Raw genomic sequence first — 22,905 nt, 5'->3', positions numbered from 1 at the left:
AGATAAAGTTGTCAGCAAGAGAGGATAAGAATTTCCTTGACCTGTTAGTTTTGCCTGAGAGAGATTCCCAACAAATGTCTGGATAGTTGAAATCTCCCATGACAACTATGTCATATTTTTTGGAGAACTTGGCCATCTGATGCATAAAGAGTTCATCTATATATTCGGCTTGCACAGGCGGCCTGTAGTAAATGCCTACAATGGTGTCCTTTCCATTGTTCTGTCCTTGTATTCTTACCCAAACAGTTTCCACAGAACTCCCAGTCTCTGAAGCTTCAATCTCTGTGCAGATATACGCGTTTCGAACATACAATGCGACACCCCCTCCTCGTTTATCAAGTCTGTTTCTTGCAAATAAGTTGTATCCTTCTAGTCTTGTATTCCAATCATGTGTATTGTCCCACCAAGTTTCAGTGATTCCAATTACATCATATTTCTGTTCCTGTGTTAGTAGTTCCAATTCTCCTTGTTTGTTGCCCATGCTTTGTGCATTAGTATAGAAACATTTTAGTTTGTGATTGGTTTCTCTTTCTCCAATATTTTTATTAATTAGATTCTTTCGTCTTTGTTCTTCCTTTCCACTTCTAATAGCAGAGTTCTCAATAGCATTTGTCAGGTGTATGGCTTTTTCTGGTCTTTTGCTTCCCTTCCCATGTTGTTCTAGTTTAAAGCTCTCCTTACAAGTGTAGCAAGGCGACTTCCAAATACATGCTTTCCAGTCTTCGTAAGGTGCACCCCATCTCTAGCAAGTAGTCCATCGTATAAGTAGTTCACTCCGTGATCCAGAAATCCAAATCGTTGCTGACGGCACCATCGACGTAGCCAGTTGTTCACCTGCAGAATCTTATTCCACCTCCTTGTTCCATGGCCATCCACTGGGAGGATGGAAGAGAAGACCACCTGCGCTCCCAGTTCTTTCACTTTCTTGCCTAAGTCTTCAAAGTCTCTGCAGATGATTTCCAGGTCGTTTCTTGCGGTGTCATTTGTCCCCACATGTAGTAGCAGGAATGGGTAGTCATCTGTAGGTCTGAAGAGTCCTGATATCCTGTCAGACACATCTTTAATTTTTGCACCTGGAAGACAGCACATTTCTCTTGTAGTTATATCCGGTCTGCAGATAGCGGCCTCTGTTCCTCTCAGCAGGGAATCCCCCATGACCACCACTCTCCGTTTCTTCTTCACAACGTATTTCTTTCTCCATCCAGGAGGACTCTGAGGGCGTACAAGGTTGCTGTTTGTTGGCAAAGTCTTATCCTGATGTATTTCTTCATCGTTTTCCTGCGTGAGAGCCTGGTACTGGTTTCTGAGCAGTATGGGTGCTGACTGCCTCCCGATCCTCCTGCTTCTCTGGGTCACATGTCTCCATTCCTCTGTTTCTTCAGGTGCACTTCGAATTTCTTCTCTTTCTGTAACATGAAGAGATAATTCTGCTCTGTCCAAGAACTCTTCACCTTCCTTAATGATCTTCAACGTAGCTAACCTCTCTTCGAGATTTTGCAACTTTTCCTCCAACAGGGACACAAGCTTGCATTTGTGGCATGTGAAGTTTGGCTTTTCCACTGGTAAATCTGTGAACATGTAGCAAGAAATGCAGCTCACCAAATGGCTCCTGGCCTCTTCCATCTTGAGATTTCTTAAAAACGATGAAAGATGACCCAAATGAATATGCAAATGATCTCCTCAAGACTCTTCCCCTGGTTTTCCGATTTCCTCTTTTCAGCTGCAACCGCCAAAACCCAGTGATCGTTGAGCTCGCGGAGACTCTTCACTTATCCCAGAAGGCACTGGGAATATGCAAATGATCTCCTCAAGACTCTTCCCCTGGTTTTCCGATTTCCTCTTTTCAGCTGCAACCGCCAAAACCCAGTGATCGTTGAGACTCTTCACTTATCCCAGAAGGCACTGGGAATATGCAAATGATCTCCTCAAGACTCTTCCCCTGGTTTTCCGATTTCCTCTTTTCAGCTGCAACCGCCAAAACCCAGTGATCGTTGAGCTCGCGGAGACTCTTCACTTATCCCAGAAGGCACTGGGAATATGCAAATGATCTCCTCAAGACTCTTCCCCTGGTTTTCCGATTTCCTCTTTTCAGCTGCAACCGCCAAAACCCAGTGATCGTTGAGACTCTTCACTTATCCCAGAAGGCACTGGGAATATGCAAATGATCTCCTCAAGACTCTTCCCCTGGTTTTCCGATTTCCTCTTTTCAGCTGCAACCGCCAAAACCCAGTGATCGTTGAGCTCGCGGAGACTCTTCACTTATCCCAGAAGGCACTGGGAATATGCAAATGATCTCCTCAAGACTCTTCCCCTGGTTTTCCGATTTCCTCTTTTCAGCTGCAACCGCCAAAACCCAGTGATCGTTGAGACTCTTCACTTATCCCAGAAGGCACTGGGAATATGCAAATGATCTCCTCAAGACTCTTCCCCTGGTTTTCCGATTTCCTCTTTTCAGCTGCAACCGCCAAAACCCAGTGATCGTTGAGCTCGCGGAGACTCTTCACTTATCCCAGAAGGCACTGGGAATATGCAAATGATCTCCTCAAGACTCTTCCCCTGGTTTTCCGATTTCCTCTTTTCAGCTGCAACCGCCAAAACCCAGTGATCGTTGAGCTCGCGGAGACTCTTCACTTACCCCAGAAGGCACTGGGAATATGCAAATGATCTCCTCAAGACTCTTCCCCTGGTTTTAAGAAGGGATTAACATTCAGCTCCTAGGAAAGTAAGCCAATAATATCACTTTTTTTTCTGATTTAAGCACTGCTAAATATGATAAGCCATTTGGCTGATTAACAGCAATTAAGCACAACTGCTGATCAATAAGATGGAGGTTGGTGAATTCTAATGAATTGCATGGTTAAACATCTTTATGAGTAAATTTCTGAAATTTGACCAGTGTCACTTTATATGGTAATAACTCTGGAATGCTTCAACAAATCCCAGTGATTTTGAGATTGCTTTTTCGTGGCACATTATAATTTATGATAATGGTAAATTTAGGTTGATATGTTTTGTGTTTACAAAAAATATCAGAAATTTGAGAAAAATGTTAAAAGAATTTGCAATTTTCAAACTCTGGATTAAACGGATAATCGTTCAGTCATACCATAGAAAAACATTAATAAATAACATTTCCCCCATGTATGCCTTACATCAGCACCATTTGTAAAATGTTATTTTATTTTGTTAGCATTTTAGGAGGTTTAAAAATGTAGCAGTAATTTTTCATTTTTTCTAGGAAATTTACAACATTTATTTTTTTTAGGGACCAATCCAGGTTTAAAGTGACTTTGGGGGTCCCATATATTGAGAAGCCCCCAAAAGTGATACCATTTTAAAAACACCACCCCCTGACATATTGAAAACTTCTGTCACATACTTTATTTACCCTTCAGATGATTTTCAGGAATTAATGCAAAGTGACATGACAGAAATAAAAACGTGTATTTTTACCACCTAAAGGTCGGTAACTTCTGAACACACCGCTATAGCCGGCAGACTCTAAGGCCGCTATTTGGTCGTGAATTGCCATGGCAAACATCAGGACCACACAATCATGATCTGAGGGCACTGATGGGGATAAAGAGGGAGCCCCCATACTCTGTTAACCATTTATATGATGTAGTCACTATTGACAGCAGCATCTAAGGGGTTAAGCAGATATGGACGGTGCCAACACTGATCGTGACTGATGCTGCAAGTTGTCAGCTATAGTGTACTGCCGACAATTGCTGAATTGTCACCTGTATGGGGAGACTATTCTCATATCTCAGGTCAGTAAAAAGACGTATTGGCGGTCATTAAGGGGTAAAGTTTACACAATTATCATTTTCGGCAGCACATTATTCTGTGTACAGATCATTGATTGTGCATCTGAAGTTGGATTAGTCTGTGTAAACTGCCTATTAAACAACTGCCAACTGGAAAACATGTTGCTGGTCGGCAGCCTTTTCATTCTGCGCAATGCTCGGTGTGAATTGACCTTAAATCTCAGTGATTCTCCAGGCATTGTTCATCTTTAACCAAAGCAGAGAAAATGTCTATCTTAGGTGGTTTCACACATTAGTCTTTTGTGACAAAATCAGAAGTGGTTCTAATAGTATGAAGTACAATTCCTAAATCTACTTAAAGGGAATCTTTCACCTTTTTTTGACTATCAGCTGCCGCCGATGTAACCTGAAAGAGAAGAAAAACACGTTAGATTATCCTCACAGGAGGGATCGGTCCAGTCCGGCGCCTCCCATCTTCATACGATGCCGCCCTCTTCTTCACGTCCTGTGGTGACTCCGGCGCAGGCGCACTGGTCTGCCCTGTTGAGGGCAAAGCAGAGTCCTGCAGTGCGCAGGCAACGGGAGAGGTCTGGCGTCTGCGCACTGCAGTATTCTCCACAAAGCTCCTGTACACCAGCTGCTACTACCACAGGGGGCTCTTCCACGGACCTCCCTGGCTTGCACTACTCCAGTCATGGGCTGGAATTAATAGACTGGCTTGGATTGTCACTTCACCTCTTCCTTGCTAGTTGACTTGACCACTGAGACTCCTTCTTCCGTCTCCTTAGTCCAGCAATTCCCAGTCTCTAACTGCAGGACCTCCAGTACCACGACGTACTAGGTACTGCTGTAGGTATATGCTGTTCTTCACTTCTATCCAGTGTAGCTACCCCCGGCTCAACATACAACACCCAGATAATACACAATAATGTTACTATTCACAGGGCGAGGCCCTTGACCTCCTTACACATACACTGTTCTCTGATTTAACTTACATATTTCTCGCTTCAGGGCTCTCATTTGTATTTATTTATTTTACTCATTTATATAGTGCCATTAATTCCACAGCGCTTTAGAGACATTACTGGCACTGCCCCCGATGGGGCTCACAATCAAAATTCCCTATCAGTATGTCTTTGGACGTACCTGGAGGAAACCCACACAAACATTGGAAGAATATACAAACTCCCTGCAGATGTTGTCCTTGGTGGGATTTGAACCTTGGACCCCAGCGTTGCAAGGCTGTAGTGCTAATCACTAAGCCACCGTGCTACCCTCTTTATGAATATGCATGTATACCCACTCACCCACCCTTCTCCACACCCTGTGCAATGTATATACAGTGAGGAAAAAAAGTGTTTCTCCTCCAAACACGACGAGTTTTGTTTCTACCAAAAAGTTCTACTTTGGTTTCATCAGACCATATGACATTCTACCAATACTCTTCTGGGTAATCCAAATGCTCTCTAGCAAACTTCAGTCAGGCCCGGACATGTACTAGCTTAAGCAGGCGGACACGTCTGGCACTGCAGGATCTGAGTCCCTGGCGGCGTAGTGTGTTACTGATGGTAGCCTTTGTTACAGGGTCCCAGCTCTATGCAGGTCATTCACTAGGTCCCCCCCGTGTGGTACTGGGATTTTTGCTCACCATTCTTATGATCATTTTGACCCCACAGGGTGAGATTGTGCGTGGAGCCCCAGATTGAGGCAGATTATCAGTGGTCTTGTTTGTCTTCCATTTTCTTATTATTGCTCCCACAGTTGATTTCTTCACACCAAGCTGCTTGATAATTGCAGATTCAGTCTTCCCAGCCTGGAGCAGGGCTACAATTTTGTTTCTGGTTTCCTCCGACAGCTCTTTGGTCTTTAACCTAGCGGAGTTTGGAGTGTGACTCTTTGAGGTTGTGGACAGGTGTCTTTTATACTGATAAGTTCAAACAGGTGCCATTACTACAGGTAATGATTGGAGGATAGAGGAGCCTCTTAAAACAGAAGTTTCAGGTCTGTGAGAGCCAGAAATCTTACATGTTTTTAGGTGACCAAACACTTATTTGCCACCATAATGTGAAAAATAAATCTTGCCAAATCAGACAAGTTGAGTTTCTGTATTTATTCTCTTATTTTGACTCTCATAGTTGTGGTCTACCTATGATGTCATTACAGGCCTCTCTCATCTTTTTAAGTGGGTGAACTTGCAAAATTGCTGACTAAATACTTTTTTTTTTCTCCACTGTACACCCTACTACATTCCCTCTAATAAATAGAACATTCAGACATCGCTCTCCACCCATTCTGTTACAGTAGAACATGATTAGATGATTAGTCAGTGAGAGAGGGCAAAACAATCTTTATTACCAAGGTATCCTGGTGCTGTGTGTTCCTTCTATCCAATGTATCAGTGACTTGTCTGCAGTAGTCTCCTGGACATGACATTATGCTGAGGCTGGGTGTGATGCTGGGGGGAAGAGTGGGATGGGTTTATGTAGCATTACAGGGATTGTGTTCACAGCTGGCTTGTAGCCCAGCACAATGGATGATGGAAAATGTAGTCAGACGAGAGTATGAAGAGAAAGTGGTGGCTGTGACCGCAAAGTTTGTGCCAGGAACAGGAAGTAGAGGAGGAAGGAATAAAAAAAAAACCAAAATGTGAAACTCAGTAGAAAAAATATATGGGGATTTATGGCAAACCCCCCCCCTCCACCTCCTTCCCTCCCCCCCAAAAAACAACGAAATACCTTATTCAATAGGCAGTTGTATAGTCCAAATGCCATATGAATAAACACTTTATGAAGCATTTCCTTGGTTTTCTACACAATCTGATTTAGATTCTAATAAAACTTGATGACCAATAATGAGGCTTCTCTGAATAAAGTGATTTTTATATGGTAACTAACTGAAGAGCCCGGCGTTGTCCGGGCATAGTACCTAACTGTGGGTCCCACTGTTTTCCTTAACATCCCCGCTCTCCACCCGCCGTCCCATTCTATCCCTCCGCAGCCGTGCTCTACATCTATGTCCCGGTGTCCCTCCACAACCCCACTCTCTTCTTCCACAGCCCCGGTCTCTTCGTCCACAGCCCTGCTCTCCCGCTCTCTCCCTCCACAGCCCCGTTCTCTTCCTTCACAGCCCTGCTCTCCTGCTCTCTCCGTCCACAGCCTATTCTCTTCCTTCACAGCCCTGCTCTCCCCGTCCACAGTCCCGTTCTCTTCCTTCACAGCAGGGGTCTCAAACTCGGCAGAGTAAATGGGACGCACATAAAAAAAATTTTGAGCTCGGGGGCCCCGCATTCCTTTCAAACTTAATACACCCCGTACACACGCGGCTCCGCTCCGTACACCTCGTACACACAGGGCTCCGCTCCGTGCACCTCATACAAACACGGCTCCGCTCCATACACCTAGTACACACAGGGCTCCGCTCCATACACCTCGTACACACAGGGCTCCGCTCCATACACCTCGTACACACAGGGCTCCGCTTCATACACCTCGTACACACAGGGCTCCGCTCCATACACCCTGTAAACCCCTCCTGACCCCACGCATAAACTTACCTGCATCCAGTACCTTGACAACCAGCACACAGACAGCAGCGTCCGTCCTGCACACACTGAGGCCCCTGATCATGTGACCCCTGACTCCTCCCCCTCCTGTGACCTCATCACAGGTTCTGTGCAGTGTGCGCACACAGAACAGCCAATCCCATCGCCGCTCCTGAATGCGTGCCTTCCCCCTGCAGGCAGAATCCACAGCCCCGCTCTCCATGCACCACACGCGGTGACACAGAGACCAGGAGAGAGTTATGCAGATTGTTTACTCGGGCAGAGCTGCAGCGCATGTGATTGGGCGGCCTGCGGGGCGTGGCCTAGCGCACGCGGATGGAGCTAGAGCTGAGCTGCAGCGTGTGTGATTTGGCGGCCTGCGGGGGGCGGGGCGTGGCCTAGTGCTGTAGTAGGCCGCAATAGAAGCCGGGGACTAAACTTAGGCCGGGAAGCTGCAGGGGAGAGGGGGGATAGCGCAGTTGGCGACGGGGAGCGCCGACTGAGGCGGGACAGGGCTGGGAGGGTACCGGCACTATTCGGCCCGTCCTGAAGACTGTCTTCCTCACAGCCTTGCTCTCCATGCACTGTCCTGCTGTATCCGTTCTCAGCCCTGCTCTCCAACCGCGTCCCACTCTGCTGCTTCGTGATTGGTTGGTGATACACACACATTCAGATTTATATATAGAGATTATGGTTACTATATTCTTCTAGTATTTCTAGTTGTAATTTATTTCTGAATATTTTCTTCCTCTGTCCATGTTTGCTGTCCAATCCTCTTAATATCTCCTGGAGGAAAGCAGAAAGAGTAAAGATAAGCAATAACATTTTGATACAGTGTGAACAGATTGGCAGATGCAGTGACAATCAGGAGGCAGATCAAGAGTTAATACGTTTTTTACGTAACAGGGTATTACGCCACGCAGGGAGATAGGGAAAACATGAGGTAAAATGCAGGCAGTATAGGGAATACAAGGGTGTAGTAGGGGAAAAAAAATCAATGCAGGAATAACAAATAAAGTCGTTCTCAAAGAAGTCACTTATCGATCGGACGTCTTCCTGACAGAAAAGTTCCCGGAGTAATTGACGGCACCAACAGCCGTCTGCACAACGTGGATCCAGTGTGGTACTGAAGGAGGCGACAATACGTGTCAGGTCGGCAACGTTGAGTCTTTGAAGCGTCCTGTGGAGTCCTCAATATGGACACTCCTGTGACCTGGCAGGGTACTGGTCACTGTTGTTACATCTGTGCCTGTACCTCAGCGAGACCCTCTCCGGGGTTCCAGTCCTCGTGCTATGAGGGTCGTACCTCTGCGAGACCCCCCCCCCCGATGGGGCCCTCACTCTCAATCTGTTGCCTGCTGCTCCCCCTGCTTCCTGGCATGTGGTCAGCATATCCCCTGGTATGAGATTATGGCCATGCCCATGCTCTCTAGGTCTCTTAAAGAGACAGCGCGCATTTTTCAAAAAGAGTAATTAACCAATAGCAGCACACTGAGTGCTATTTCTGGCCCCGCCGCCATCGGGATGGCACTAGTGCAACGAGTATCTAGTGTTGCTAGTTCTGGTTCTGTGTCCGCCCTTCTGCAGTATTCCGTCTCATACTCTGCTTACACTGTTTTTTTTCACAGAACATCAGTGACCTGTTATTTGACTATCCAGGATGACGGTTGTACCAGCCGCTTCAGTTCTGCCTCGTCTCGCCACTCAGCCATCTGAACCTCTGCACCAAGACAGTACCATTGGAGTCAGCTTCCACTTGGATACCTGAGATTATTCTGTCACCATCGGTGTCAGCTTTCACCCGTATACCCGGCTCCCGCCGGTCAGCTCTGTCATACCTGTATGTTCTGGTTACCCGTTTGTCTCGCTGGGACAGCTGCCACGTGTCTAGGGTCTAACTGGAGGTAGCACCTGTGTCCTCCCCGGTACTCCATTCAGATCCTGTTTGAGGGGTCTTACTATGGATACCTGGGGCTCACTAGTCACGCCCCCTTCGGATACCCCCGGACCGTGGTCCCAAGGTTCCACTCAAAAAACAAACGAATGAACTTCACCACCTGTGCCTCCGTTTCCATTCGTTACAACTGTGCTGACAAGAGTTAAGCGAGGCTTGACGATTATTCACCGAGAGTTCAAAAAACCGTCCCCGGTAAAAGTCACAGTCTCTATCAGGCATCATGAAAGCACCCCTGAATGTAGCAGTGCGGTTGGCACCTCGATGGTCGGAGTCAACCTACAACCGGCGGGCTTCCGGTCCGAGTCCTTCCGGTAGGTTTGTGTCACGGCCGAATGAGAATCTGCCACACTAACTGTCTCTGCAGCAGGAGTTCTCTCTCTCCTCAGCCGCGCGCTGCTCCTTCCCACCAATTCCCCCTTTGTCCGGGCACTGCGCTGTCCCTGGTCATGCTTAGCCACGCCCCCTGTCACCAAGCGTAAAGATCAGTCTGGTTGCTTAATCTTTTCCCCGGACAACAGAGGAGACAGCCCCGACAGTTTCAGACCCGGCGCAAGAAAAGTACCCCCAACCCGGTTTCTCTTCTTAGGCTATGTGCACACATATGCAGACTCCTTCCCAGAAAACGCGCATTTTTTTCTGCAAGCTTTGTGTGTTTTTTGCTCAAAAAATGCGCGTTTTTAATGCGTTTTTCCCAGAGTGGTCCCAGCCTCATAGAAAATAGCTAGAAATGTGGAATTTTCCGCAAAATTAATGAGCATGCTGCGTTTTTTTCCGTGATGCTTTTTTTTTTGCGGGAAAAAAATGCATCAATATGCACAAAAAGTGCGGCATTCATTAAAATGAATGGGGTGCTTCTTTTAAGCGTTTTATTTGGTAAAACCGCAAAAAAAACGCATACGTGTGCACATACCCTTACAACTGTAATTAGGGTCCAACTGCCGAGATCCGGTTATCTTTTTCTCTGCAAAAAGGCACTCTGGTTCAACAGATGTGTATGGATAAACTGTAAAAGAACTACTTCCTTCTGAAATTGACCCAGCAGTTGAAATCCATGTAGTATTATATTCTAATCATATGCTATTACTTGTTAAAGTTGGAAAATAGGTATTAGACCTACCAGTAATTATGTTTCCAGGAGTCCATCCTGACAGCACCATGGAGGTCATCCTCCTTCTCCTTACAGGCACAGGAAACACAAGAAAGGTTAAAGGGCCCCTCCCCACCCACCTCCCTTAGTTCTTTAGGAAGTACCACACCAGAATTGATGCAACTTTAAAAAATTTATTTCATTTGCCATCATATTAAGACATCATGAAGCAACATAAAACGGGAGGGAACTAACCGTGCTGTTAGGATGGACGCCTGGAAACATAATTACCGTTAGGTCTAATACCTATTTTCCAGGACGTCCCTCCTGACAGCACCATGGAAAATACCAAAGTACCTCCTCAGGGTGGGATCACTGCCTGGAGAACCTCTCTCACGAAGGCTGTTTGCTGACCAGATAATACATCTAATTTATAATGCTTACAAAATCTGAAATCTATCTAATCTTCCCCAGGTTTCAGCCTTACAAATTTGGTCGACTGACGCCCCCGCCCTCTCAGCCCAAGAGGTGGAGGCTGCTCTTGTCGAGTGGGCTCTAAAGGTACTGTCACACTTAGCGATGCACCAGCGATCCCAACCAGCGATATGACGCAGTCAGGATCGCTGGTGCATCGCTAAGTGGTCGCTAGTGAGCTGCCACACAGGCAGATCTCACCAGCGACATAGCAGCGGTTGGGGGTCGTTACTTACCTGTCAGACGAGGCGATCCTGACGTCCTCCCGCCCACGTCCACGCATCGCTCGTCGGCGCCACAGGAAGCCCAGCAGAAAGCTGACAATGAGAAACGGCCCAGGACGTTCTCGCGCGATCAGCGATAGCCAGCGGGGGAGCCGGTCGGAGGTATGTATCAGACATAGCAATATCGCTATAACGTCACAAAACCAGTGACGTTATAGCGATATTGCTAGCGATATCGCTTAGTGTGACAGGCCCTTTAAAATTACAGGGGAAACAAACCTTTCTGAATGGTAAGCTAGGGAAATTGCCGAAGTGATCCATCTCACAATAGTGGTTTTTCGAGGCTTTCTTCCCTTTATTTATTCCCCCGAACAAAAGTAACAAATTAGCATCCTACCTCCAACTACGAGTGGCCTCTAGATATACTCAATGACCGCCTGTCTAACATTCAACGCTCTTTCTGTTTTGACGGATTCTCACAAAAGGAAGGTAAGATAATTTCCCGATTTTGAGTGGCCCCTACCTTTGGTAGAAGTGCAGGATCTAATCTAAAGACTATACGATCATCCCATATCTGAAGATATGGATCCCGTGTGGACAGGGCCTGAATCTCCCCTATCCTCTTTGCGGTAGTAATGGCCACTAAAAACGCCATTTTGATGGTGTGACAGGAGATGGACATATTTTCCCCAGGTACATAAGGATTTTTACAAAGGGCTTTAAGGACTAGATTCAAATCTCACAGGGGCATTGACCACCTTATGGTGGGTCTCAACCTCTGTATTGCCCGAACAAACCTAGCTACCCACGGATGAGAAGTCAACGGATGATCAAAAAATATGCGTAATGCAGATATCTGGACCTTAAGGGTGCTTGGTATGAGACCCGTATTAAATCCCACCTGAAGAAAATCTAAGATCCTTGGAATATCAGGCCTACCGGGAACTACATCGGACCTGCCACCTTCTAAATAGAAACTATTCAAGATCTTGTTGTAGATTGCCAAAGTGACTGGCTTCCTACTAGCCTGAATTGTGGTAACAACCTGGTCCGATAGCCCCTGGGCCCTTAGAATGTTCTGTTTAGGATCCAGGCCGATAGATGAAGTCTTTCCAGGAAAGCATGACAAGATCATCCAAGGCCATGGCTTTCAGCAGCAGGAACCAATTTCTCTTTGGCCAATACGGAACGATCAGAAGTACCCTGGCCTGATCCTCCAGGAACTTCCTGAGTAGTCTTGGGATAAGAGCCACCGGTGAAAAGGCATATGCCAGTGACCTGTCCCACCTCTGACTCAGCGCGTCGACCGCTTCTGGATTGTCCACGGGATTCAGGTTTTAAAATTTGTCAAGCTTTGAGTTCTTTCTTGTCGCAAATATGTCTATTTGAGGTGTACCCCAAAGATGGCATAAGTGCTAGAATACCTCCTCATTCAGTTCCCATTCCGTTTCCCAGACCTTCTGTCTGCTCAAGTAAGGCTGATTTCACACTTGCGTTGGGCAGAGCTGCGGAGGGCTGCGTACTTCCTCCGTTAAGCCCCGCCCACTGCGGCACCTCTTCCATTCAGCTCCGCCTACATCGGTATGCGTCCTGCATACCTATCTTTAACATTGGTTATGCAGGCCATGCGAATGTATGCGGATGCCTCCGCATACGTTGTTTTGACGCTGCGCCGACCGCAACAAAATGTAACATGCTGCATTCGATGCAGTTCGGCGCAGTGTTAAAACGACGCATGCTGAGGCATCCACATACATTCGCATGGCCTGCGTACCCAATGTTAAAGATGGCTACGCAGGATGCATAAATGGCGTCCCTCTCTAAGGGGTGCCATAGATTTTCTTGACTCCATTCTGAATCTTTTGTACTTTATCCAGAAATTTAAGGGCTTTAGAATTATTACAGTGCGGGCTTCGCCTGAGGGTTTTTTGACGGAAAATAATGCTGAATTATGCCCTTTGCCCTCTTCCAACCGAGGGACCGGAATTATAACAGCTGTGTCGACAAGCTCTCCTATGCCTGCGACCATAAGAGAACCTGCTGACAAGGTACGGGGGAGCAGTAAACCTTTCAGGGGGAGGCACTGAAAATTCTATTGCATACCCTTCCACAATGGTCCTTAAAACCCATTGATCCTGGGTAATATAGTGACAATTTCCTACAAACTGTCTGAGTTGCACCCAGGCCAGGATGGTGTCATTGCCTTCCTGATCTAGAAACGGACCCAAAAAGGGAACCTCTACCTTTTCCTCCTCTGTGGTAGGTCCTTCTACTGGACCTCCCCTGGCCCCTATAATCCGACTGTCTTCGAGACAGCCCAGGTTTCCAAAAGGACCGAGTCCTTCTAAATCTATCCTACGGGAATCCTTTCTTTTTATCAGACGCTCTCTCTAAAATATTGTCCACGGCTGGCCCAAACACCCTGAACCCTGAGAAGGGAATGGAACATAATTTATTCTTAGAGGTGTGGTCCCCTGACCAGGTCTTCATCCAGATGGCCTTGCGGGCTGCATTACACAAAGAACTATTTCTAGCTGAGAACCTTACTGACTAAGCGGATGTATCCACCAAAAATGCTGTGGTCGACTTCATCAGCGGGAGGGAGGCTATGTCGTCTTCCCTAGTAGTTACTATTCAAATGCTCCTCCAGTTGTGCCATCCATAGAAACATAGACCTAGCAACTGAAGTAGCAGCTATATTTGTCTTAGTCAATGCCACAGACGTGTCCCAAGCCCGCTTTAGCAGATTATCTACCTTCCTGTCCATAGGTTCCTTCAGACACGAGGAGTCCTCAAAGGGAATCAACGTCTTCCTAGCTACTTTGACCACCGGTACGTCTATCTTGGGAACCTCCCCCCAGATCTTAATGTCATCTGGTTCAAAGGGCAAACGATTTTTAAAGTCTCAGGGTATCACCAGGCGTTCCTCCGCATCCTCCCATTCCTCCAGGATCATAGCCCGGATATGGTCATTCACTGGGAACACCCATTGCTTCTGGGATCTGTGACCCCCAAACATCTCATCCTGTATGGACTGCGGCTTTGGGATCTCCACCTGCATCGTATTTCTGACCGCCTCAACCAGCTCGTCAGTATCCTCAGAGGCAAATAAATATCTCCTGCCCCTTTCTGGATTTTCCATCACTATTTCCCCCTCTTCCTCCTGGGCTGATCCGGGGAACTGGAACTCCTCTTATGAGCTTAGTTCCATTTCCCATCAAGGTCTTTTAGTTCTTGGATCTGGATTGGAAGACTGTGGTAGGGTGAGACTAGATATAGAGGCCTGGACCTCCTCACGGATTAAGGACCTCATCTCAGACAGCAGGGTCAGATGTTCTTCCCTCACCACCTTAGTGGTGCAGCCCTCACAGAGCATTCCTCCATATACCTCCGGCAACTTTACACTACATATAGGGCACTGCTTGCTTGGACTTTACAGAGTCCTTGCCAGACCTCTTAGGTGAAGGTAGGGAAATAGCAGGGATTTCCGTATCCTACCGTATTTTAGTATAAAGAGAAGGGAAAAACCAGGCTGCTACTAACAAGGTGGGACTGCATCAATCACACTTAGCACACAATCCTGCTCTCCTCTGCCCGCTTCCTTCATAGTGCCCCCGTGCACTATGAGATTCAGGTAACAGTCTTATTACCCATCTTCAATCCCTTCCGTATTGCAGCCTGGAACGCATGCTGACCCCGGAATCCGGCGCTTCTCTGACGTCACTGGAGTGCGACAGCTAAACTCACCACACGTTTTCCGGAATATGCAGCGCACTGCCGGCCGGAGCTGAGAGCTCACCATCGGAGGAAAGCGGCTTCACTCAGGAGGCCTCTGTCCCATCTCTGTGGCTGAGGGACTCCCTGTCAGAGTGTCAGTCCCGAGCCTGACAGGGGGAAGGATTAGCTGTGCCGCACAACCCCCCTGAGCCCTCCTGTAAGCTTCCTGCTTGCTCCTCTCGCAAGTCACTTCATGCAGGGACAGGAAAAACACTAAGGGAGGTGGGTGGGGAGGGGCATTTTAACCTCTCGTGTGTTTCCTGTTGCTGTAAGGAGGAGGATGACCTCTATGCGGCTGTCAGGAGGGATGTCCTGGAAATCACACATTATAGTTTCCTTTTCAGAAAATACTAATTATCCATTCCACCTTATTCGGTTTCCCTAAAGTTACTGAACATAAATGGGAACTATACTTTTTATATATACAGTATATAGCCATCAGAGATATCTTCTTTCCCCTCACCTTTGAGACATACCTCCTGCTTGTCATCCACTCTGGGGGAAAAAAAAACAAAAAAAAACCGCTCAGCGCGAAGATTGACTTCTATTATACACTATGGAGTAGGGAATGGAAGTAGGAGTGAGGAAACAGATGAAAATGAAGAAATAATATTGCTTTGATCTAAAAAGTTTTGCCTGAACACGGAGCAGGATTCACATCTACACCGCACTGTACTGTTGTAGAATTTCTTCCATGCCTCTGCTGCCACTGTGTGTGTAGGAGGATGGAACGGGCTACGGCAGCTTCTTGCCTGCTTGGGCTGGAACTGTCGGGGCTGTCACCAGTGTTGCCGGGGGAAGGGCTTCCTGTAGGACTACTATAGTGGGTGGGGTGATTATAAAAGGAGCCAAGGGCGTGAAAACTGGGCTTCTGGTGGGAAGACAGTACACACTGAAGGAGAAGGTTGACTGTCTCCAACCAGCGGGCTTACTCTGCAGCCTAAAAGAGAAAAAAAGCCAGCTCACCTGAAGGCATGTGTAGTGGATAGCCCGGACCACGTGCAGTCTTCACGCAGTAACCAAGGAAAAAAAAAAAAAAAAAAAAAAAAAAAAGGTCCAGCTTTGCAAATTCAAGTCCAATTTATTGTTAAAAACAAGTCCAAAACAGAGCAAAAAATGGTGTGTTCACATGAGTAACAAGTAGTAGATTACGCGTTTCGAACAATAGCTTGTTCTTTCTCAAAACTACTTCCCTTGGGTGTTACTGCAATATATACTCTTTACACCCAGTAAATTACAAACACATGGTGTGAAGGGAGAAAAAAAAAAAAAAAAGGGGAGAGGGAAACATGTGTGAGATATAAAAAATAACTTTACAAAGAAAAACACATTTTTTGTGAAAAGAGGGGGGAGCCAAGAAAGAAAACAAAAAAGAAAAATGAAAAAAAAAAAAAAATTGTTTTTAAAAGTTTTTTTGTGCATATATATATATATATATATATATATGCAATTATAATAACATCAATAATGAAACATAATTTCTCTTCTGGCATTCAATCCATTTGGAAAGCATGTATTTAGATAGAAAATCCAATATGCTTCGCGTGTTAGAAGACGTTTTTTCAGATCTCCACCTCTTATATGTGGTGTTATTCTCTCAATGCCCATGACACGAAAAAAATTCAGTACTTCTTTGATGTTCATTAATGAAGTGTCTGGATGCAGATGAGATGGAGCGATTGATACTGGAAGGAGATAAGATGTCAGTTATATGTTCAGATATGCGAGTCTTGAGCATGCGAGATGTGCAGCCCACATATCTCAAGTTGCATTTGGAGCAAGCAATCACATATACTACATTTTTACTATTGCAATTGATATATTGTTTTATTTTATGTTCATTACACTTAGTACCATCAAAAAAGGAATGAGCATTATTAGAATGTGCACATGTTCTGCATCTGGAAGTACCGCAGCGGTAAAAACCGCAGCAGTGTAGCCATGTCCGAGATCCAGTTTTAGAGCTAAAAAAGCTAGGAGACACTATGTCTGATAAGGTGTTGGCTTATATTTGAGATTGAAATCATTAAAGTTGAAATATTCTATTAATTCTGGTATGGCAGATACATCACCACTCCAAATAAGGAGTGTATCATCAATGAATCTGCCATACCAAAAAATACTAGACAAAAATGGATTATTATCAGAATACAAAATTACCTCCTCCCAGTGCGACATAACAAGATTAGCCACCGATGGCGAATGTTTGCCGCCCATATTCCTACAATCTATGGGCTTCCTAAGGTTCACAAAAATATATCACCACCCCCTATGCGCCCAATTGTTTCAGGCATTGGGTCTCTCACGGAACACCTCAGCCAGTGGGTAGATTCTTTGCTACAGCCTCTGGTTACACGAGTGCCGGGGTTCCTGAGGGACTCAAAAGACGTATTGCATCAATTTTCTAATGTAGTTTGGAATAGTGATTTTCAGTGGATTAGCTGTGACGTTACTGCTCTTTACACCTCTATTCCTCAAGATGTTGCAATCAGAGCATTGGAATTTCACCTGCATAAATATAGTAACTATACTAATGAATTGTGTGATTATATCATGCAGGTTATTTATTTCCTAATGCTTCACAATTATTTCTTTTTTGATGGAGATTTTTTTCTACAATGCAGAGGAGTATCAATGGGCGGCAAACATTCGCCATCGGTGGCTAATCTTGTTATGTCGCACTGGGAGGAGGTAATTTTGTATTCTGATAATAATCCATTTTTGTCTAGTATTTTTTGGTATGGCAGATTCATTGATGATACACTCCTTATTTGGAGTGGTGATGTATCTGCCATACCAGAATTAATAGAATATTTCAACTTTAATGATTTCAATCTCAAATTTACATTTATGACGGATCCACATGTAATTTCGTTTCTGGATCTTAAACTAAAAGGTATTGCAGGTGCTGTCATCAGCACTGCTACATTCTGCAAGCCACTTTCTGGTAACACCATCTTACATGCATCTAGTAGCCATCCCGGGCACACTATTAAATCTATACCAGTGGGGGAGCTCACTAGAATCACTAGAAATTACAGTGATGACAATGCCCTGAAAGGAGAAATTGAGTCATGCTGCAACAAGCTGAGCAAGAGGGGTTACTCTAATTGGTGTCTTGATAGAGCAAAGAAAATTGTACAAAAGAAAAAAAGACATGATTTGTTATTGCCAAAGGTATATAATAATGATAAAAATCCAGATAAGATGGTTTGCTCTATCCAATATAGTTCTCAGTTTAACACCATTAAAGCACTCTTCTTGAAACATTTACCTATTCTGTTTGAAGATGAGGTTTTGTCTAGCATTTTATCTAATGGCTGCAGAGTGGTTGCTAAAAAAGCCAACACCTTATCAGACATAGTGTCTCCTAGCTTTTTTAGCTCTAAAACTGGATCTCGGACATGGCTATACTGCTGCGGTTTTTACCGCTGCGGTACTTCCAGATGCAGAACATGTGCACATTCTAATAATGCTCATTCCTTTTTTGATGGTACTAAGTGTAATGAACATAAAATAAAACAATATATCAATTGCAATAGTAAAAATGTAGTATATGTGATTGCTTGCTCCAAATGCAACTTGAGATATGTGGGCTGCACATCTCGCATGCTCAAGACTCGCATATCTGAACATATAACTGACATCTTATCTCCTTCCAGTATCAATCGCTCCATCTCATCTGCATCCAGACACTTCATTAATGAACATCAAAGAAGTACTGAATTTTTTCGTGTCATGGGCATTGAGAGAATAACACCACATATAAGAGGTGGAGATCTGAAAAAACGTCTTCTAACACACGAAGCATATTGGATTTTCTATCTAAATACATGCTTTCCAAATGGATTGAATGCCAGAAGAGAAATTATGTTTCATTATTGATGTTATTATAATTGCATTTATATATATATATGCACAAAAAAACTTTTAAAAACAATTTTTGTTTTTTTTTTTCATTTTTCTTTTTTGTTTTCTTTCTTGGCTCCCCCTCTTTTCACAAAAAATGTGTTTTTCTTTGTAATGTTATTTTTTATATCTCACACGTTTCCCTCTCCCCTTTTTTTTTTTTTTCTCCCTTCACACCATGTGTTTGTAATTTACTGGGTGTAAAGAGTATATATTGCAGTAACACCCAAGGGACGTAGTTTTGAGAAAGAACAAGCTATTGTTTGAAACGCGTAATCTACTACTTGTTACTCATGTGAACACACCATTTTTTGCTCTGTTTTGGACTTGTTTTTAACAATAAATTGGACTTGAATTTGCAAAGCTGGACCTTTTTTCTTTTTCCTTACTCTGCAGCCTGTCTGCCAATGCGTGCACTACATGTGCACCTACAAGACTGAGCACCTCACTGGTCAGCACCTCTGATGACTACTGACGTGCCGTACCGTTCCGACCCTACAGTGCACGCCTTTCCGCAGGGTCCTGCTGTGGCCTCCACCCCGGGACTTTGTTTCACACTCACTGAGCCAACTGCTGTCTGTCACATAACACCGTGTTCCAGGACTGAGGGATTACGTCGGGACGAGCTAGGCCACGTCGTTGCGGTATAGAGACAGTGCCTTAACTTCATCCGGGATTGCTTCAGAGATGTCTCGTGGCACCTGTGTCGCCATCGTGGGATCTTTCAACCTCGTCCGTCCGGAAGCTACAGACTGATAATTTGAATCGTTTTGTGCTATTTTTGGTTAACATTGTTTTATCCATTGTTCCCCTTCCTGCATTCGTACTATATCATTACAGCAAACTCCCTGTGTGGAGTACTGACTGTACACTACTTTGCATAAAGTACCTGTTAACGCTTGCTCTGCCTCTTATTCGTCACTGCATCCCGCGTTCCTGCTAGCATTTAACATGTGTTAAATAAGGAATGAAGAGCAGGAATCCAACTGTGTTGTTCTGCGTCTGGGATACATCATCACAGCTATAATCCTCCCACTAGTTCAGAGAAACTTACAAGTTTAATAGGCCTGCTATCAGCAATCAATGAAAGTAAGATAGAGCATCAAAATATAAACAAAATATACTGCAAACACAAACAAAAAAAATAAACGAGACACACTGGTTTGTAACAAAATGCATTTTACTCTGCAATAACATATTGAAAAGCATAAACAAAATCCAGTGAAAAAGTTGTACTTGCTAAAATGTAAGATTTCTTTTCTCATAAATAGAACTTTGGCATTCAAAATTCTAGCTGTAAATCTAAAATTACAAAAAAATAATAATGCTGCCTTTGAAAAGTGAAAGGCTAAATTGGCAACCATCCAGTGGCGTCCATCTACTTATAACAACATGACAAACTGTATTTACATGAGGTATTTTCAAGGATCCACATAAGGAACCCGCAAACAAACACCATTTTCAATTCTCACAACCAAAGCTGTGCTTTAAAATAGCAACTGCCCTCATACAGCCATATATTGGTAAAACACAAATAAATAGTAACACACGCAATGCACACTATGTATAGCAAGTCATATACGGAGAAATTAAAATACAGTTATGTACAATAGCTATATCCGTGTCTGTGTCACTTTCAACAGAAAAATAATAGTAAAAAAAATTACAGAGCAATGAGGTACAAAAATGTCTGAGGCTACAGCGAGATATATATATTTATCAGGTAAAGTAAATCAGTCTAGAACTTAAAGACAGCCCATCATTGGCCATAAATATGTGAATTTTGTTGCCTGGTGTAAATGTCACTGTTCTCCTGAATATGACATTGATTTTCTTGTTGTCCTGCACCACTCCATTCCCGAGGTATGGCCTTCTCTTCCCTATATTGAAACCGAGCCATTTCAGCCAATTGAGTGTGGTTCCAACTCTTCTCCATGGCAGGCTTCTTGAATACCACACCCAATTGCTAAATGACAAACATACACATATATTATACACAGGGGTTCAGGAAAAATAAACAATGGCAGATTCATAAAAATGCCGCATTTCCACCAAGTTAAAAAAAAAAAAAAAAGGGACATATTTATGTGATTTAGGGACAGGTTCACTTACAGGAAATAGATCCCATAAAGTGATGAAACCATGTAGGAAGGCCATCATTTCTTACAGCTTTTATGGGAACATTTATGAAAAGTATTGCAGTTCAGCAGTGGATTTGCCCAATGCATCAATTACGTATTTATTTCTTTTATCAGAGAGCCTCTGAATAATAAAAGCTGGAATCTGACTGGTTGCTGTTAGCAACTACTCTTAATTCTGCTTCAATCAGCCACCGCTAAGAGATTGTTAAATGGAGGAAAAAGTGGTTTTCCCAAGTAACCAGAGATCAGAAAACAAAATAAATGGTTGAAAATGGCAACACCACCACATGGTAACTTAAGGTAAAGGGAACCTGTGGGAAACTTTTACACCACACCACCCCCAAAACTATGTATATGACTGTGTAGCGTCTGGAAAAGCATTGGGACGTAACAATGCCTTTCCAGAATCTCAGCCGTACACTGTATTTCTTACCTAGTAGCACCCTCCCCTGGCCAATTGACAGGTCGTTTGCTCTGGTACATGACCACTGATGTGTCATTCGGCCAGGGGAGGGTGCTACTAGGTAAGAAATACAGTGTGAGGCTGAGAACCTAGAAATGGATTGTAACGCCTCAATGCATTTCTAGAAAACTACAACATACTGATTTGCTCCCTACCTTGAAGTCATAAGGGGAATGACTGGCTTATCTTCTAAAGGGCTACACAAACTTATTATTGGCTTGGGAGGGGACAAGGGTGTTAAAGGGTGTTCTGATGGCTTCTCTTTGAGTGTGCCGACCTGGACTTTGCAGAATAATGTGCTAATTGTAAGAAGGTGAGGAAAATGGAGGGAAAAATGAGACTAAAAACATAGACTAATTGAAACGGGGTGACTGGGCATAGCTGGGATAAACAGGGGCTGGCGCAAGGCACAAGTAGGAGAATATCATATGTTACCATTTATCATTGGTAAAACCAAGAAACCAGACTATAAATACTAGTCAATGGCATGAATGCCTGAAAGGTCAGCTAACCGCTATATCGCCATCTGCTAACCTCATGGTTTTCTGCACAATGCAAAACACCGGCTACTGTCAGAATGGAGGAGCCAGAAAAAGGCAAAAAGCAATAAGGGAAAAAATGCTGGAATTAAAAGTATCACAGTCACCAATATCAACCAAACCTATTCCCTAATACTTCAGAGACCCTTTGTAAATCAAATCAAGAAGCAGCTTGGTTGCTAGGAGCAAACGTTCCACTTTCTACTCATTTTACCAAGTACTAGGTAGGCCTCGTACAGAAACCATTGACGATAAAACATAAGTGTTGTCTACAGCAACCAATCAAATCAGTTATTGTACTGTAAAAACCTGCTCTGGAAAAGAGAAAGCTGGAATCTGATTGGCTAATGTAGGCAATACTGACATTTTACCTCATGAGACACAGTAGTGAGGTTTTCCCTTCTTTTCAGGAACATGGGAAAGTGAGAAAAATTTCAATGTTCTGAAGTAAAAACATGAAAAATGTGTCACAAATCTGTTGAGCCAGCTTAGCCTCTTAAAGAAAAGTACAAACTATAGTGAAAAAAAGGAAAAATTTGTTAAATATATCTCATGCTCTGCCTTCATTCAGTGCCATGGCTGCAGAGGAGATAGGAAAGCGCATTGAAGGTCCTTAGTTACTGGTTATTAATACAGTGTCGGTATGCTTGGGAGACGCAGCAAGGTTTAATGAAGACCCCCATCATGCAGAGTTCATCTGCCCAGAAGGTCAGCCATTAGACGGCCAACATGAAGTCTAATGTGTTCTGTTTCATTGCTTTCAGGAAAAACATATTTATCATCATCTCCCTGTGCATGCAAATTAGAACCAGGACGTAACAGCGCACAAGGCAAAAACAACTAGAACGAGAAAACGTAATAAATATCAAATTATAAGTAGCATATTTAGTCAATAAATTATCCCTCCCCCTCTCATTTCACTAGGTCTACTACACCGGTGCATATATTAGTGGGCACAGCCAGAAAGCATCACATGCCAGTATATATAACGGTGGTCGGAGGTGCGGTGTGGTTCTAGGTAAG

The sequence above is a fragment of the Dendrobates tinctorius genome, unplaced genomic scaffold, assembly GCF_039654945.1.
Source record: "Dendrobates tinctorius isolate UK_male_01 unplaced genomic scaffold, ASM3965494v1 ptg000046l, whole genome shotgun sequence".
In the NCBI taxonomy this organism is placed as follows: domain Eukaryota; kingdom Metazoa; phylum Chordata; class Amphibia; order Anura; family Dendrobatidae; genus Dendrobates; species Dendrobates tinctorius.
The sequence above is the reverse complement of the archived record's forward strand: the minus strand, read 5'-3'. Positions refer to the sequence as shown.